This window comes from Ambystoma mexicanum, chromosome 6q, assembly GCF_040938575.1.
Source record: "Ambystoma mexicanum isolate Mex_15411 chromosome 6q, UKY_AmexF1_1, whole genome shotgun sequence".
NCBI classification, from domain to species: Eukaryota; Metazoa; Chordata; class Amphibia; order Caudata; family Ambystomatidae; genus Ambystoma; species Ambystoma mexicanum.
In genome coordinates this window covers 213,799,036-213,819,231 of record NC_090937.1, presented here as the reverse complement: position 1 = coordinate 213,819,231, position 20,196 = coordinate 213,799,036, and the positions used below count along the sequence as shown (strand labels likewise).

Sequence of the window (20,196 nt, the reverse complement as noted above, 5' to 3'; positions counted from 1 at the left end):
AAAAATAATCAGTAGATGCCTGTGCTGGGACTATTATGAAATTGTAAAAATGACCCACAACTGACCCGCAGCTAAGATGTGCCTCTTTAACTTATTGGCCGCATCTCCTATTCGACTTGTTCCACCACTTTCAATTCGGATATTTCGAATGACACAGTGCTGTAGGTGACCGTAAATTAACCCTTTGTTTTGATCAGTGTTTAAGTGACTTGGCAGGGTTCATAGTGTATTGGCTTCCATACACAATCTAGCCCTTCGGGACCATGAGAAACTGAAGGAATATTCTTTAGAATAGGTCAATGGTAATACCTAACGTGCATTCTATTTAGTTGGAAGATAATGGATGTGGTAGGATTGTGACCTGTTGCTGGCAACTTTGGGTATACCTGCTTTCTGCTGCAATGTAAAGAGGTTCTCTCAAAAATGTTTGTTTTAAAATATTGCCCATAATAAAAAATATTCACATTTAAAAAAAGTTGTTCCTATGTAAAATGAGCAGCAAATCTGCTCCAAGTCCTGATCTTGAACAACTTGGAGGCATCCATTTTGCACACAGAAACCATGTAATCTGTTTCATAATTCAATGCTCTTTGGTAGTAATCAAGAACAAGCCCCCTACTGGGAGCTTGCGCCAGTTACTGACTTAAGAGCAGAGAATTCAAGCATACGTTCACAGGACAGGCAATCCTATGATTGCTATTCTAATGCAAATAAAACATTTTCAGAAAAATAATTTCCTGAAAAGTGTTTGTTTGCTGTATTAGGATGGCATTCGTAGGACTGCCTATCCTGTGAGCAAGGCAAACCTGTCCTGTTTAACAGGGCGTAATTGCCTTGTTCTTTCAAAGGTACTTGCATGGTCCATTGATGAAGTGTTGGCTCCTTCAGGCAGGCAAGCCGAGTTCGAATCCCAGCCTGTCTTTTGTTTTTAAAACAATGTTTGATGCACCAGGGAAAAAGACTCGGGCTGCAAAGTACAGGTTGTGTGGCTGAAGTGGCTAACCCATCACCACTTGACCATACAAGTCCCTTTCAGAGGGACTTGTGTTGTCTAGTTTTTTAGCTGTGAAACGGCAGCCACTGCACTGTGTATGCCGTTTTACAGCTAAAGAACTAGTCGACACAAATCCCTTTTATTTAATATTGTATTTATTTGTATGGCGGCGGAAGCCTGGAGGCTTCAGGGCACACAATTACACAATTTTACAAACGCAAAGACTGGGCAAAGAGGAGAGACGCAGTGAGAGCCCAGCAGGTACGGTTAGTCGAAAATGTACTTAAAGAGTAAAGTTTTTAAAGCCCAGTGAAACGCATTTGTGTTAACTTCCTGCCTTTGATTCGGGGAAAGTGAGTTCCAGATATTGGCTGAGCAGACAGGCAGAGAAGGATCTCCCGAGACTGTTGGTACGTTTAGAGCTTGGGCAGTTAATCTGTGCCAGGTTTGATGAGTGCAAGGTTCTGGTAGGTTTGTAGCGGGACACCAGGGATTTCAAGTAAAGAGGGGCAGTCCCATGGAGGCATCGATGTACAAGGGTGGCTACCTTGAAATGAATGTGCGCATGCACCAGAACTAAATGCAGGTCCTTTCTGTGATTGGAGATATGTTGTTCTCTCCTGGAAATTCCTTTTATGATTCGAACAGCATCATTCTGAATGATTTGACATTTCTGAAGACATTTGCTCTTTGCACCAATCAGGAGGGCATTGCAGTATTCCATCTTAGACAGTATAATTGCTCTAGCTAAAGTCACGCAATTCTTCCCTGAAAAGAAAGGTTGGATGTTATTTAGTAGGTGGAGGTAATACGTGCACTTCCTAGTGACCTGGTTGACACGGGCCTCTGTGCTCAGAGAGCCTTCAGGATAGCGGCCTAATGTTTTTACTTTACCTAGAACTAGGATGCTACAGTTCTGGATTTTGAAGATCTGGTAGTCGGAATTCAATTTAGTTCTGGCCTGAGGAGACCCAAAAATCCTTAGTTCTGTTTTGCCTCCATTGAGGCACATCCATTTGCTGGTCATCCATGACTCAATTATACTGCACGTGCGTTGGAGGTTAGCCATATCAAGGTTGTGGGCTCCATTGATCACCAAGACTAGCTGTGTGTCGTCGGCATAGTTAGTCAAAAATATACCCAATTCCTCAAGAAGTACAAAAAGCGTTCTAATATATAAATTAAAACGCTTAGGAGACATACAAGCTCCCTGGGACATGCCACAGTTGATGGGGGCTGATGAGGATGAGGCATCCCCCCAGCAGATTCTAGACGTATGATGTGTCAGGAAAGACTGGACTCACACAGTAGTTGTTTCCTTCGAGCACTTACCTAGATCTCCCAAGGAGTAAAGAAGGTGCTCGTGGTCAAGGAGGTCGAACACTGCCGATAAATCCAAGAGTCCAGCCTTTCCTTTGTCTATGATTTCCAGCATATGTGTTTGGAGGTCAATGAGTGCTGGTTCCGTGCTGTGAGATGGTCTGAATCCAGCCTGCCTATTGTGTAACAGACCATTGGCTTCCAATAAAGCTTGAAGCTGTGATGTTGCTACTTTATCCAGGATTTTCAGCAGGAAGTTTGTTAGTAATTGGTCTCAGATTGTTGGAATCCTTCGGATCTACAAAAAAGGTTAGAAGCTTGTAGGAAGATGGGGACCCCCCGCTGATCTGCTTGGTTAGTAGCTGTGATGTTCTTCTTCCTGCTGCCGTTTCTAGGGTTCCAGCGGGACAGAGCTCTAAAAGTCCCGATGTTCTTGAATATTTAAGAGCAGCGGTTGGAACCGTGGCTAAAGTGGCGCTGGATGACGCTGTTGCCATGGCGGGGTGGGAGGTGTTGTACCCAAGTAAAGGCTCAAACACTTCGATTTTGAAGCTGGTTGGTTCTATTAGTTTGTTATAAGGGCAAAATGCTTCCCAGTTCTTGCAGACAAACTTGGGTAGATTTGCATGTCAAGTTGAAAGCCACACGTGTTTCGACCTAGGATCTTTGTCAAGGCGTGAACGAGCAGGCCTGGTGGGCCCTAGGAGTATTAGCTTAGTAGCTTCAAAGAAGCTCGTGGGGCTGTTGCAAAGTGTGCAGATCATGGCGTTCGTCAATTACGTCAGGATTGTCTGCAAGACCTAGGCAGCACTTTGCCCCTATAACCAACTAATAAAACCAACCGGCTTCAAAATCGAACTGTGTCCAGCAGTGTTTGAGCCTTCACTTGGGTACAAACCTACCCCATGGCAAAAGCCTCATCCAGTGCCACTTTAACCAGGGTTCCAACCCGTGCTCTTCCCAATCCTTCGGATCTAGACCGGGTTTCTTTACCAGAAGGGTGACCATAGCAACCTTAATGGTATCCGGGACGTGTTTGCAACAGAAAAAGGAGTTCACACATCGGGTAGAGAACAGGGTGAATACCTCTTTATGATCCAAGATCATTTTAGGTGGAAGAGTATTTTCTGGACAAGACGTGGGACGCATAGTGATAAGCATTCTTTCCAAGTCTGCGATGGGGATAGGTGTAAGCTTGTGTTTCAGCTGTTCTTTATTCAATGGTGGCTTAGTCACTAGATTTTCAATAGGTGTGGTTTTGGCCAGGTCTTTTTCAATCTTATTCCGAGCTTTAGACACATTTGCTGCAAAAGCCACCTGCACTTCGGTACATTCCTAGACCGTTGGTGAAAACGATGCAGATTGGGCTTTAGGTTTTTCCATGAGTTGTAAAATCTCGAATAACTTTCTTGAACTATTATTGGCCTCATCAATCTGATTGTTATAGAAGGTTTTTTTGTTTCCATGATGGCAGATTTATACGATTTCTCCAATTTTATTAAGAGTGTGAGGGGCATTTTAGCCACTGCGATTATGCTTTTCTTTTATCTTTTTTTCATGGGGCTAAACTGTGGGGTGAACCAATTTTGATGTCCCACATTATCCCTGACTAGTTTAATTCTATGTGGGCTTTCCTGTTTATCATGCATTTCAGGGCAGTGTTATAGGATGTCACAAGGTACTTTTCTGAGTCGAGTTCATATGTACTAGACCTAATCTCCTCAAGGCAGATCGGAAGGTTAGATCTTTTTGAAATTATGGCTGATTACTTTTTTCTCAGAGTTGTTGGTTTTCTTGGGGTGGGGGGGGTCATATAGTTGGATATGAAAGTCAATGACATGGTGATCTGACCACATGCAGGCGGTGGTGCTGTCGACATGCACAGCTAGGTTTCTTGCTACCACCTAATCCAAAATGTAATCTTTTGCAGTGGTGGCGTCACTATTGAGTACATGATGGTCAATGTTGTTGAGTGCCAGTTCCAGAGCAATGTTCTCCTTGTCAGAAGTATTACTCTGCCAGATCACTTAAGAATAGGGGTGAGCAATTAGGTCCATTTAGTCTACCCAGGAGCTGTGTGATTTCCTCAGTGAAACCTGGCATCTCAGTGGGGGGACGATAAATCAAAATAAAATTAACGTAGCTGCAATGGGTTGGGGTCATTTTCAGGTGGAGAATTTCAGTTAGGGCATTGGCTCAGGAAATTAAAGAATCTAAACTTGCTTTTGGCGATGAATGCCACACTTCCTCCGTGGCACTATTCCCTGTTTAAAGGGACTTGTGTGGTTTAGTTCCTTTCTCAGGGCTGTTTGCTGTATTGTACATCAATGTGGCAAACACCCATGTGTTTGCCAGGGACTCGTGATGCCCTGTGGTAAAGGGTTAGCCCCTTCAGCCACACAACTTGGGTTTGAGTCCCAATCGGTTTATTTTCTGGCGCATCAAATATTGCTTTTAAAAGCAAAATTTGCTGCATCAAAAAAAGGCAGGCTAGGGTTTAAACTTAGGTCGCGTGGCTGAAGGAGCTAACCCTTCACCACTGGACCACGCGAGTCCCTTTGAAAGACCAAGGCAAATTAGCCCTGTTAAATAAGACTTTTTTTGCCTCGTTACCATGATATGCAGTCCTACCAATGACAGCCTAATAGAGCCAAAAGGTGGTTTTCAGCAATTCTTTTTGCTGAAAAGGATTTGTTGAACTCAACATTGTGCTATGTTTGGGGCCAGTCGAGGCCACATACCCTCTGTTTGCAGCTGGTGTGGCATTCCGACCACCTACCTTGAGCATTCATTTAGGCTCCATGCCTGCCTCTTTTATCCTTCAGTTAGCCTTATTTGTTTTCTAGACCTCCATATCCTGGTGTTACGGGTCTCGCTTACAAGTGCATGGCTAAAGCACTATCCTGCTGACAGAAGGACTCCTGTACAAACTGTGCTCTGCTTGAGGCAGTATTAATCTTTTTTCCTTCTCAGTGTGGTTCTTTTTCACCTGCCTCTACCGTACAGACTTTCCCGTGCTGGAATTCCACTTAAACCACTTGAACCGGTTTATTCTTGTGATCAAAATCTCCTTTTTATCCATCCTATGTGACCTGTCATCTGTTCCTCCATCACTCCAGTCCTCTTACCTGCCTTTTTATCTCCTGTGTGACAATTCCTGTTTGAGTCTCTCATCCCCTGCAGATACAGCATATTCGTCATCTACCTCACTTGTCCTCTGGCGATTTGGCTTGCCCCCTGCGCAATCTTTCTACCGCTGATCCAACCGCTCCAAACAACACTCTGCATTGCACAACACTGCTGGCGTCCCTTTTATACTTCATATCCATCTACCTGTAATTAAATAGAGACATCTGTCTCATTTCATGTGTCTGCAGACTTCCATTGGATGGCGGGCTCTCGTCTGTATATCTTCCCTCTCTCCATTTACTACTTTGGCTCATCGAGCCTATGTCCTCCGGGTCATAACTCATTCCAAAAATGGCTTCGCTGAAGGATAAGCAACAATACTAAAAAATCCAAGATCTCCTCTCGTCAGTTCTGCTAATGCAGCTTCCTCTGGGGAAACTTCCCCTAACACCAAACAACCGACGGCTCATCCAGTCCATAGGACATCCAACAGCCCTGCTCTGGCACCTGGAGCTCACCTCCACCAAATCGCAATTGAAATGGAGACTGAAATGTCCGGTTTAAAAGCTGATCTTTGAAAGTCAATAACGGACCTCACCCGTAACATCCATGCTCTTGAAACCCTTACCCAATTAGCTTGAATCTACCATGACTAACTATAAAAACAAGCAGGCTGCAATGTAAAGCAAAATGTAGGAGTTGGAGGAATATCCCCATCTGATGGAAATCCAACTGGACAACTTGGAAAACTGCTTCAGGCAAACAACATATGGTTGTGTGGGGCTCAATCCATTTATAATAGCTGCCTGGAGGTTTGTGCCACTCATTGGGGATATCCAGCCTTCCAAATGTGGGAAAATCTTAGTACTGCCTCATTGATCAGCGTCCACTATTTTAATGAGTAAGAAGAGATAATGAAGGAAGTTAGGAGGCAGTCTGCCTTCATATTTTGGGGATTTCAAATTAAACTCTCCCAGGGCACTTACCAATTGACTTGACCTGCACACTGTTACATGTGCCATATCATGTTGCATCTACAGGAGCAGAAGATCCTTTTGCAGGTGGGAATTTCCTTTCAAAGTATCTTTCGACTGCCAATGCTGTCTGTCACCATATCCACCAGACACAAGTGACTTCATCTACTCAAGATCGCGGACTTGCCATATTCTTTGCCTCTCTCGCAGGATAGCACCTCGGCTGCAACCACGCGGCCCTGCATTCCTAATAACTATGACAGATACAGTGACAAGCTATGCCACAGGGCTACTGATAAATCGGAAGATGAACCGCCCACGAAAACTGAATCATGATTGGAAAGGCTGCTGCATCGCCAGCTGGAAAGGGAATTAACTGTGTTCTTGAGAGCTACTCTCTCTGCATAAAGACATCACAGGCATGACTTCTCCTTCTGATTATGGTCTGTTTTTTATAATTGTTTTCACTTGTGTTTTCCCCTTTTCTTCCGTTAATCCCTATTTCACCTCTTGGTGTTCTATTAAGTTTTTATTTTTGGCTCTTGGTATTTTTCCAATTTTTACAGAATGTCCCATTGTTTCTTCTGCACACCTTTACATTTTCCATTGAAAATGGAAATATCCCATGGTGTGTACCTGTAGCACACACCACCCATTTACCCTTCTGTCACTTAACAAAGAGCACATTCTACTTGCTATCTGTAGTGCAATGTGTCCACCCTGCGAACATTAAATGCCTTCTCTCTCATCGCTTCCTTTGAAGCATTTTTAGGGGCCGATCTTGGAATGTGCAGGGTCTGAACTTCGCAATACAAAAGATCCTGCCTTAAGCGTCTTGGCGACTTGCGAATTGACAGTCTTATTTCCAGAAACACACTTCATCAAACCTGATATTTTGCGATTCAGGTCCCAATATTTCTGGTAGATTTCCCTTGCAATACATCAAAATCCAATAACGGTTTGCAATCCAGTAATCTTCTGGTTATCGTGGTTATCGCCTGCCAAAGCTCTCTTCAGCAGAAAGATTATTAAGCTCACCACAGCATTGAAGACATTCCATTAATCCAATCTTGATCTTGAGGCATTACTTAAATCTGTGGTGTTCCATCATAAACAAACTGGCTGTAAAATAACTCCACAATTCTTGCATAATATCCAAAGACAACTTGTAGATCTGTTCACCGATGCAACTGCCTACAGCATACTCCTGACTGAACAGAGGTTTTTAGAGCAATGGGGTTAGAGCGGTTTGCCTCCTAGCTCATAAAATCTGAGCCACACAGAATTGTAATCTCATTAGAAATGTATGAAAGCACAGGGCCACTTCTCCCAAACGGACTATCAAAAAGCGCACTGTTTTAATGAATTCTACTGCCTGTGATCTGCTTATAAGCACAACTATGGAAATCAAGTTGGGTACGTTGATGAAACCGTTGTCCCTATGTTGGATCCTTTCAACACAGATCAATTGGATCCTGTCACACCATTAGATTTTTTGCTGCAAACACGGGCCCTGGTCAGGTTGGGTTCCTATGTCCTTTTATAAATCTGTCCGTATATTGGCTAGTCCTTCCGTGAGCCATAGTATTTGTTATTGTGTACGGACATGGTTACAGAATCCATGATGGAATCCACCATTACCCTCATCGTAAAATGGGAACGGAAACCCACCTATCTGAAAAACATATTGCCATCCTCAATTCCGATGTTCAAATGTATGTTAAGGTTTAGACCATGCATTTTGATCAGACTGGTTTTATTACGGGAAGGCAAACTGGTCATAATGTGAGTCCGATCATCCGCTCTGGCGCCCTTTTGCCCATTGATGATTTATCGCCTTTCTTAGATATACGGATGACGAACAGTAACTCTTTCCTGATGACCTCCCCCATGTAAAATGGTAATGTTCGTACTACAAGTCGAATCCGATTAGCTCGGTCTGGTGGTTATAGGTCATTAAATCGCTGGAATAAAAGCGTGTAACATAAAAGCGGAACATTCATAACGTTGAGAAAAACAACGTTTGGACATTTCCTTTGTATATTGTTTCTATCATGTTGTGCCATCTAGTGGACTTTTATGGCATAACTAGATTAGTTAAACAATATACAGAACTCATTCCCCACACCGATTGTTCTTGAAATTGTCTATTGTGGTGTATACCCATTCCTGTTCCCCAAGCACTCCCCTTCCTATCCCTTTACACAATTTTTCTCTGCCATAGATGCCTTTGCCGCCGTCCTATTATGTATGTTTTGTATCCTGTAGCCTGAATGTGCTCATTTATTGTGACTGCATTGTATTTTGATTCTCTCTATGGTCTTCTCAGCCTCCAATCTAATAAACAATTTTTGAATGTGTGGCACAAGATCGCTCTTTGCAAATTTACCTGCAGGTTGAAAGTAGGCAGTGCTAATTTTTCCCCTGGAATGCAATCATCTGAAATGGAATTCAAAGTTCCTCAAATGTTGATCTCTGTAATCTGGTCATCCATGTGTCAGTCAGTGTTGCGTGAGCACCAGGCGAACTACGAGCGCCAGAAGATCTACACTTCATAAGCAATATGGAATTTACCTATCATCCAATAACTCTTGAGGATTTTGCCCTTCAAATCAGGGCAAAATTAAGTTGTTAGGATTTAGGGGTATTTCATCATCTCTTTAGAAACTGTCAGAATGTGCATCTGGATTCAAAGATCATTATGATTTCCTAATGTCAACAGCAAAGAGTGCACTGAGAGTGCAGTAGCCGCAGTCAACTGATGGCGGCTGTAGAGATGAGGTATAAGTAAGCAAATAGTCACTTTCCTAGTGGTAAGGTAGTAGTGCGGACGTGTGTGAGAATGTCGACAAACGATTTACGTAGCAAAAACTCTACCACATCTTCTAATGCGCTAGCCTTAACCCGATTAGCGGGGGTGTTCTGGAAACTGTCAACATATTGTCTCCTCTACAATTCCCGCGCAAGAGATGACGTCAACACCCAAATCACCCAGAAAGTTGGAAGGGCGTAAACCTCTGCAAAGTCCATCCGCATCAGTACCATATATGCGAAAATAACAGCGATTTTAGCAAATGAGCAAAATGACCGGCCACTCCTCGTACAACCTTACCTGTAGATATTGTCCAGCCTCCTAGGAATGAGATTCCAGACGCCACAATCATAAATCACTGTGATGTAGCACTTAAACCCAAGCCGCAAATAAAAACAGCAAACTATTATGAGGGTTCCTGTGAGACTGATCCATTGAGGAAGCGATTGCCAAATCATTTTTGCAACACTCAGGGCAGGACAAATCATTCTATGCAGTCCTCCTCGCTATCTCTTTTCGCAAACCACACCTGACCAAACTCAAAACCCGCTCTTAGGCGCAACTGACTGTCTGTCCGCAATTCAGTCCTGGTGTCCTGCTAATGATCTCTGCCTTAGTGCCAGTAAGACGGAGATCGTCCTCATTCGACCCGTGCCCCCACTTTCCCACTTGCACTCTGGCCGGCCTCCTTTGGTCCTAGGCCTTCCCCCACCAGTGAGGCAAATAATCTGAGGGTCATCTTCGACTCCACTCTCTCCTTCTCTTCTCACAGACATCTCTAAAAAGTCCCACTATCAGCTGCACCTCCACAGAGGTATTCTACCTTTTCTCACTTTCACCCCGAGGCTCACTGTCTCAAGAGCCCTGGTTCTCTCTAGACTGGACTACTGCAACAGTCTTTCTCAATCTTCCTACTTCTACTCTCGGACCTCTTCAGCTTATCCAGAACAGATCCCCAAGACTTATGTTTGGCCTCAAGCCCAGGGACTGCATCTCTCAGGCGCTGCAATCTCTCCACTGGCTCCCAGTGGTTGCAAGGATCAAGTTCACGACCCTCTGTAAAGTCAACAAGGTTTTTTGGGGCCGGGCCAGCAATACCTACAACATTCTCGCTCTAAATACTCCCCTTCTAGAGCCCTCTGCTTGGACTCTTCCAACTCTCTGCGGGTGAGCCATTTCTCCAGAGATTTGAGTGTAGAACCTTATCCTCTGCAGGTGCCTCCTTCAGGAACAGCCTCCCTGCCTCTCTCAGTCTTGAGACGGATCTCCTCAAGTTCCGGAAACTTCCCAAGACCTTCCTTTTCTCTTCATCTTTCTCTCTGCCTCTCCCCTGCTAGCCCCCTTATCCTCTCTCCTGCTTTCCTCCCAACTCTGCTCAGTTTCGCCTGGTGCACCTCCAGAGCCACACAGGTCCCAGGCCCCCCCACCAGTCCTACACTTGCCTCCGGGCCTCTGCACTCTCCCTCCCACTTCTGCACTTGGAACACGCTCCATGTGAGAGGCATCCTCTTTTGCACTTAACCCAGGCCCCTGATGGACTTGGCGCACTTGTTCCCCTCCCCTCCCTGGCACTCCTGTCAGCGCACTTGCACAACCTTGAATGCACTAAGTCGTTTTTGTCTGTCCTCCCTTTGTCTTCCTTCCCTAGCTTGGCTGCGCCTGAAACACTTGTGCTGAGATGCATTATTGATGATCTATCATCATTAAATCTGAATGTCGCCAGGCCTAACACAGTAGTTTATTGTTCTGCATGTCCTTTTTCCCCTCCTCCCTTCTCTTTTCCCCCTATACTCCTTGTCATGCACTTTCTATCTGGCATAGCACCACAGCTTATTGATTGTTTGCTCTTCCCCTACCCCCTCTTCCCTCCTGTCATGCACTTGCACTAGTAGAACTGCCTCTGACCTAGTACACTAGTTAACATTTGTTAGATCATTTGGAAACTTCAAGGCCTAAGAATGACTACTGTTTTTCCCTGTTCCCTTCCCGCCTTGAAGCGCTTTGAAGCACTTCACCTGTGTATAAGCGCTTTACAAATAAACAATTACGGGGGCGTGGCCAGCCGAGGACTGAGTCGGATGTTTCCTCAGTGAGCTCTGTATTCCACGCCTTCACGAGGGCCCAGAACCCCCTTAAATGGAACCATCTGATATACAAATCCATGGACCAAGGGTCAGAACCCTCTGGCAACACCCTCTTGTTCTGAGAACCCAAGCAGAGCCAGGACTCCTGAGAAAAGAAGTGAGAAGAAAGCTTTGGCGACACTCGTCCAAAATGGCGGGCGTACAGACAATGGAGACCAAGGACTGCACCATACGGATGAAGCGTCTCCCCCGGCAGTGAAACCAGCAAGCAGCGAAGTGTCCGTGAGGTGTGCGGTCACCCTGCAACAGCTCAAACACAGATGTTGGAAGAAGTTGAAGCTGTGTGGAATGCTAAGCAGGGCTGGACGGAGACGCCCGATTTGTGAGACGGAGCTTGTAAACAAGTGGAGAGGTGAGCAATCGAGGAGGGGGATCTGCGGTCGGGAGTCCCTCTGTCTCGGATCAGGCTAGACCCAAGTACCGGGAAGACATGGATAAGGCCCAAAGCGCATCCCTTGCAGCACGAACATCTTGCAGCAACAGGGAAGCAGGGTCTGCAGAACAAGCGGATGGAATCGCAAGTAGCAGAGGAGGCTCAGAGGCACTGTCAATGCGAGAGAACCCATAAAAAAACACAAAACGCACAGAGAGGCAAAGCAATTATCAGGCAACCCGGAGGGGGAGAAAACACACACAGATGAGGGAGACAGAACAAAAAAAAAAAGATCACCCAGAAAGACAAGCTTGCTGCTGGACAGGATCCATCCCGAGACCAACTAATGGACATCAAGGGCTTATGCACAAAGCAGTCAGAGAGACCTAGGAACCGATAGCCCTAACAGAAGGAATCGCCCTCACTCCCCAGCTCCCTTTGTGGACCCCTCTCTGGTCAAGAAAGGAAACAAACAGATCTAATTGCCACCTAAGCAAGGGGAGGTGGACACTTCTCTGAAAGAGGCTCTGAGACCCTGAACATTGAGAATGGCCAAGCATGCGAATAAACTGAAGGCTGCCCCTACAGGAGACATAAATGCCATGATGCAGAACCAAGACCCTACAAAGAGACAACAGACTGCGGCACAAATACACTCACCTTTGAGTCCTTGGATGAGCCTGGGGGAGAGGTGGATGAGGGGGAGACCAGCCGATGAGGCGCTCAAATCTTCAGGAAATGCTAGCCGAAATTAAGAATGAAATAAAGGATTGCGGAATCTGCCTCACCAAATCTATCACAGACCTGAACAAACAAGTGCTGGCAATTGAGAACAGGGTGGAAGTGATAGACGACACTGTGCGAGCAGGGATACAAGCAAGGGGAACTGGCCAAACAAATTAATTCCTTTGAACAACAAATGGAGTGGGTGGTAGCCAGGCAAGAGGACAGCGAAAACATATCCCAAAGGAATAACAAAGCTGAGGGGGATACCATGAAATCTGGCGCCGGATGTTTTCTCAAGGGTGCACTTCTTTCGGACTAAGGAACCGATCATGAAGACTGCACAAGGATTAGAACCAATCACGTTCCGGGACTTGCACATTATTTTTTATCAGGATATTGCACAAGCTACACTGATGAGGCGAAAGAGGGTTTGAGCTGTCACGAGTTGTTTGCAAAACAAGGGGTTCGTTACAGATGGACTTTTCTGTGTGGACTTCGTTTTGAATACCAGGGTAAGACATTCCACATAGCGAAGGAAGAGGAAATGGCGAGTCTGATGAGCAACGGCGACACCCCCCACAGTCAATGGAACCGTCGCCGGAGAGAGGGTCCAAAAAACATCCTGGGCGCATAACTATGAAGGAAGGAAGGATGGAGAAAGGGGCGTCCTTACCCAAGAGGGATTGGGAGGGGCTCAAAGCATAATGACGACACCTGAGGACTTAGTGTGAGGTAGAGTCCACATAATCATAGCAAAGAATTAGGGCGACAAAAGAAGGAAGCAATGAAGAGCACCAAAGAAAGGTTCTGAGAGGGAATGTTCCCCCCCCCCCCTTACCAGTGTAAGGGAGGGGGGGGAAGGTAGGGGCGCTGGGCCGAATAGAGGCCCTGAATGGTTCACCCACCAGGATTAGTCTTTTTAACTTGTGGAATATGCAAAAGAATACCAAGTTGGGGGGTGGGGGGGGCGCGGTGGGGGTTTGCTTGAATTACTACTATTCTTGGGGCATTGTTTTATGGCTCGGATCCTATTGAGGATGGGGAATGAAATTGAGGAGCAATGGCAACCGAAAGTGCTACAACCCTTTGAGTATGGCTGAAGTAAATATGGTAACCCTGAATGTCCAGGGTTTAAATTCAGTGATGAAACGCTGCTCTATATTGAGACGGCTGTCAGAACTTCAGGCATCAGTGGTATTCCTACAGGAGACGCACCTCCTACCCAAATATGAAAGGAGGAAGACACATCGTGCCTTCCCCAAACAATATTTCGCATCAAGTGGGACAAAAACAAAGGGGGTGGCGATTCTGCCAGGAGCTTTACTCTCATTTCGGAAGCAGTTTTTCTACGGGGATGCAGAGGGGAGGTACCTAAAGGCACATTGGGAGTCCAGACATACACATTAATTGCAATTTATGGTCCAAATGAAAGGCAGGAATATTTCATGAGTACTGTGCTCCAGAAAATGTGGAGTTGGTCTGAGAGCCCACACTAGATAAAGCATGCCCCCCACAACTACTGACAATAGAAATCGTCAGGCCCTTGGGAAATTCTTCAGAGACTTAGAGCTGAACGAAGCCTGAAGATTCTTCCATAACACTGAAAGGGATTATACACATTACTCGGCAGTGCACAAGGGATACTCGAGAATAGATATGGTCCTGGTCTCTTTAACACTAATCCCCCAGGGGAGGACAATGGACATTGGGGTCAAATATCTCACAGACCACACCCTGGTTATATTACAAATTGAAATGCATGGGGGTAAAACTGAGAACTGGAAACCATGGTAGCAGAACAAACTAGTCCTAAGGGATATTGCTCTTAGGGCCCATATGCAGCATGTGATCACTAACTACTTTAAAGAGAGCGACACTGGGGAAGTGGATTTTCATATGGTTTAGGATGCGGGGAAAGCTGTGGTTCAGGGGGAATTTATCTCTCAGGCCGCTACATACATAAGAGGGAAGGAAACATTGCGGGAGGAACTGGAAAGGGAGATTCAAACGGCAGAATCACAATGCAAAAGTAAGCAATCGCACAAAACACTACGAGGATTGCAAAAAGTCAGAGCGCAGTTAGAGGCACATATGGCGGACCGCTCTGCTGAAACCTTGTGGAATACTAATCAAAGATACTACATTCAAGGGGGCAAGGCTAACTGCCTTCTAACAGTTAAGCTGCGGAAGTAGAAAACCCGTAATCGGAGCGTTGCTGGATGGAGGAGGGCTGAGGGGGCTATAGCTTTTGGAAAAGGAAACATTAGAATGGCCCATCGTGGCAGAGGAAATAAACAAAGCCATAACTTCCCTACCGGGTAATAAAACGCCTGGACCGGATGGCTTTGGGAATGGATATTACAAAACCTTTAGATCCCAACTCACACGCCTATTTAACAGAATTAGAGAAGAAGGAACCATCACAGAAGATATGAGTAAATCCACCACAGTACTGATCCGCAAACCAGGAAAAGATAAGACTGACTGTGACAACTATCGCCCCATTTCCTTACTGAATAGTGACGCTAAGGTTCTAGCAGGGAGACTAGCAAGAGTTCTGCTGGGGATAATCCACAAAGATCAGGCAGGATTCATAATAGGGACACACATGCAAGATAATATACAAAGGGCAATAGACGTAATGGATCTAGGAACTAGAACGGGGCAGACCTTTTTCTATAGCGGCCCTGGATGCAAGGCGAGCCTTTGATAGTCTAGACTGGGGGGGGGGGGCTCTAGGGCGTGTGCTGGTAGCGTTTGGTTGCGGCCCGGCGTTCACGCAGATGGTACTTGCTAACTTCCAACTACCCTCAATGAAATTCCCGGTTAATGGGCAATTTAAAGCACAAGTCAAGATTCTGAGACGTACGCGCCAGGGATGCCTGTTGTCACCATTAATATTCGCTATGGCCATGGAACCATTGGCGGCCATGATTAGACAAGATCAGGAGATTCTGGGAGTAGAAAATGCAGATGGGACGCACAAAATAGCATTGTACGCTGATGATGTATTACTATTCTTGAAGGACACGAAAGAAACGCTGCCGAGAGTGAGGGCTAGACTACGGGAATTTGCGGCAGTCTCAGGATTCACTATTAACTTCAATATATCTAAAGCCCTTAACATAACATTTGACCAGAACTAAATATTGGAGCTGAGCAAAAGCCATCCACTCAGCTGGGAAGACAAGGGCATAGATTACTTGGGTATCACCTTAACAAAAGGATATAAGGATCTTTATTAGTCAAACATAGCTCTCCTGTGGAAACAGTTGTTAGAGGACCTCCCTAGGTGGGATATGCAGGAACTCTCATGGTTCATCCAGATAGCGGCGGTCAAAATGACAATACCCTGATTGTTGTTTGTAGTGAGCTCACTCCCTATAGAGATACCACTTGGGATGATTAAAACCCTATAGGTAGAAATGGTCTCCTTTATATGGCATAAAAAGAAACCAAGGATTCATAGAACGGTTCTTCTCTGTGTGACATGGATGGGGGGGGAGGGGGGGTTGGGAGTCCCAGATGTGAACGGTACTTTCTAGCAGCCCAAATAGTGCCCATGCCGAGGTGGTCAGAATCCAAAATACATAAGGGCTGGTGCAAAATTGACTGAGAGCATTGCAGTCCTTGAGAAACGGAAATAGGGGAGCGGGAGGCCAGCTACTAGAAGCAACAAAAAAGTCACTTCGGGGATGGGATCAAGCACTAAAATGGAGGAAAACAACCCTGTGATTAGTGCCCCATAATCCAATGAGCTACACTGCTGACTTCACTCTGGGAAGAAACACAGCTTACTGGGAGGAACGGAATATCGGGCCAAACTGAAATTAGAAGACTTCTATCACAACGGGAACCCACCACTCTTCGAGGAATGCAAGGAGAAATTGTGTATAGGAGAGGCAGAGCAGTACAAGTATATGCAAATCAGACACTGGATCTCTCAAAGGGAAGGCAAGGGAAGTGGGTACAAGGGCACCACTGGGACCTGCTATGCGAGAGGGATCAGGTTCTAAAGGAATCTGGAGACTATACAGACTATTGGATGAGGCACAACCTGGAGACAAGCTTGCCTATATGTTTAGATGGGAAAAGGATCTTGGGGTTCCTATCCCGGAGGAGGAATGGGGTCAAATTTGGAAGAGGGCTCACAAGGCATCTAAATGCATGGCCATAAAGGAATCGATATAGAAAATTTGTTATAGATGGTATCTGACTCTACACTCGATAAACTCAAACCCCCCCCACTTTGTCCCCCCCCCATGTTGGAGGCAATGTGGGGAAACGGGAGACCTAGGTCATATGTGGTGATCATGCCCTAAGGGCAAAATGCATTGAAAGAAATCCAGGGTCACCTAAAAAAAGATTATAGGGGTACAGCTACCTGACTCCCCAGTAGTGATCCTCTTGGGGGCAGAGGTGGAGGAGGTCTATGTTGCAAGTGGGCCCACCGCCACCCTTATCATGCATCTGCTGATGGTGGCCCGAATGACCCTGGCCCAGAGCTGGAAAATAGTAGAGGGACCTATACTGGCTTGGTGGTGGGTAATAATCTGGGGCGTACTGGCCATGGAAAAGGTGTGTGCTCTGAGACCCGGCACATATCAAAATGAAAAAATTGGCTCCCTTTTCACGAATATGTCAAAGACAACGAACAACACTTCCATAGGCCGACCTTGCGTAAAAATGTAAATTTTGCTTTAGACGGACATGGGGAGTGGGGGGGTACCACTGTAATTAATGTTCTCGATCCATGAGATCTGTAATCATGCCATACTTGTTGAGTTAGGGAAGGGAGGGGGCTGGGGGAAGAGAATGTGTTAATACTAATATTATTTTTGTGGTTATTCTTTCCTTTGTTCAGTTTACAACAATGTAAAATGGACTCATTGCACTGATGACAAGCATCCCGAGTCGGGGACTTTAATTTGTATCTATACTGGTTGTGATATCTGAGAACTTAACTTGAAGAGAGCATGAGCAAATATGTACTGAATGATGTGACATTTGGCTAATAAAGGTTTAAAAAACAAATTACAATTACAACTAACATTTCTGCTTTAGACCTTGTGCTAAATTCTCTAGTACAACTTTGTGAGAATATAAACACTAATATTAATGAACAAAGAGCTATGATTGTGCATACCAACTCGAAACTGGCCTGTATAGAAGGCTACATAACAGCATGTAATGGTAGTGGCGGAAATGAGAAACTGGAGTTTGTTCACCCCCGCACTCGAACACTAACTACTTTGATCTTGTGATCACCCACATCTTGTGAACAGCCTATGCAGCATAGCCCTCAACAAGGAGAAAGAGCCGAGTGAAGGGAATCTTTCCAAGGGTCCAACTGAAAATTATCCAGAAATGTTTTCTTTCTTTTTAAAAAATGTTTTACTAGCACAAGAAAAAAGATGTGAAAGAGTCCGTTTCTAAAACTAAGAAACCAAAAAAGAAGAAATTGGAGAATTTTAATAATAATCAGGTTTCTCGTAAATTCTTTTTAATCTCAGTATGCCCCCAAAAGAAGCTCATCAATCAGAACAGACCAACAACAAACCCGCTATGAAGAAAAAAAAAAGCTGGGTAAAGCAGCTTCTGAAATGCAGATTGGCACACAAAACTCAGTGGCAGTAAGAGACGTGGAGGATCATGAGAAGTTGTCTCCTCGGTCAACTAAACCCCAGGCAGTCGCTAAACTCCTTACTGGAGCTATCAATCTATTCCCTGAAGCCTCTGCAAATGAGCCCACAACCACAAGAAAACCATCCCACTGTGAAAGAGATGTCACAACCTATGGCAACAGTGCTACCAGTAAAGATGCATAATAGGTCAGAAAAAAACAGAACCGCTTACTTTAAGACGACAGAAGAGAAAAGAATAGTGCTACCAAATACAAATCAAATTCGGAAACCCTCTCAAGTACCAATCGTGACCACAAACATCCATCAAAAGTTAGCACCGTCGCACCTGCTACTGGAAAAGTTACTAATTGCAAAGACGGCTGTGGTTTTTAACTGATCAAATGTGTTGCAGTTATTTAAAGGGTATCGCTCTTTGGCGGACATCTGCTCTAGCGACATTGATCAAGTGGAATTTGAGTGATTATGTTCTAGAGCGGGGTGATTCTGCAGATTAACTTTATTGCTAAGAGATTACTTGTGGTTGCCAAGATCTATTTACTGTATGATTGAGTTATTGCAGTTGTCAAAGAAAGATCTGCTGTCTCAGCCTATCTTGTAAAGTGCTGTGCGGGGGAAAAATATCCACCTAAAGGAGGGTTTCGAAACTCAGGGAACGTGCTTCAAAGAACCTCCGGTTAAGAGACAGATCCAGTTACCTGAACCTTGTAAGTATGTGAATAGCAAAGTAGACAATTGGCTGATCCAAGCATTGCAGATAAAAACTGCTTATGCCGATTAGCAACCTGACTCTGATGGGGTTATCTGATGTATGTCTTAGAACACTAGAGGGTTCTCCCATTTGTTTCAAAGGGGTAGCTTCAATCTGGAAGCATCTGAAACCTTTGCTTTACAAGAGACTTGGTTCATGAAGGAACCAGTGTTAGATGGCTATAGTTTGTTTTTAAATCCAGCTATTCGAGGGATGAAGGGTCGTCCGACCTGTGGTTGCTAATTGGTATTCACAGTGGCCTTTGGATTACAGTGAACATTTGGGGTCATCCAAACTCATTTGTCCATGCCGTTGAATTAACTTGGGATAAGGGACGGTATCCACACATGCAATATTCATTACTGATTAACATCTCTAGGAATCTGGCATGTATCTCGCAAGCTGACTTGTTTGACACGGTTGAAACCATTTTGGATCATTTGCATAATGCAAGACGTTCAAATACTATATTGATTTGTGGGCATCTGAATTGCAATTGTGTGGATACTTCACCATGTTGTGATGACTCCAAGGGTGCTGCTAGAATGAGAGGGATATATGGGGCTTTAGTCATTTAAATGGTAACATACCCAGGAATATTCATGCAAAACCCACATTGATTAGGGAGCCCAATAAAAAATATGTTACACTACTTCTTTGTGACCAAGGAGATATTTGAATGTTCCACCTCCTAAACAATTTCAGAGGGCTGTGCAAGTGATCATTTACCTATGAGGGAAACGTGGGAGGTTTTCTCTGACCAGGTACACGTTTCTATTCATGCAACAGACCTGACCGTGAATAACGGGTGGGGGAGGGGGCACAGTTTTGGCTGGAAAAGCCATAATGCAAGGTTTAATATGGGGATGAAGGATATGCTTAGCGATTTAGATATTGAATCTTATTTGGAAATATAGAAGTATACAAAGTTGCTGAGTCATCTCAATGATTACATTTCAATTTCCACAAAAACCCTGTAACAAGAAGGCACCGCTTTGACCGATAGTGTGAGCCTGCAAAAAAAAGAATTGCGTGCTAAATTATGAAAATTGGTTAGCGCATAAGGCTATTAAGAATCAATATAAAAATTGGATGCATCAGTATAGGGATACCCTTATACAAAGAGACGGACAGAATATGTGTTTTGACATCAAAGAACTCTAGTGTGTTCTGTAATCTGATTAATTTGAAGGATACAAAGCAAGCAGCCCTTCAGCCGAACACAATTCCAGAGTATTTGTGGGTTTCTCACTATTGAACAATTTGTACCTCCTCTGAGACAGCCACGCATTTCTGGAAAATTCCATCTGCTGATACATGGGGGCTATGTA

At 44.8% G+C, this 20,196-nt stretch overlaps 1 protein-coding gene across 2 annotated transcripts in view; it reads left to right on the top strand.

The window, feature by feature from the left end:
- AP1AR (adaptor related protein complex 1 associated regulatory protein) overlaps positions 1-20,196 on the top strand; it is a 391,174-nt gene that overhangs the window by 215,755 nt on the left and 155,223 nt on the right. The window lies entirely within an intron of this gene.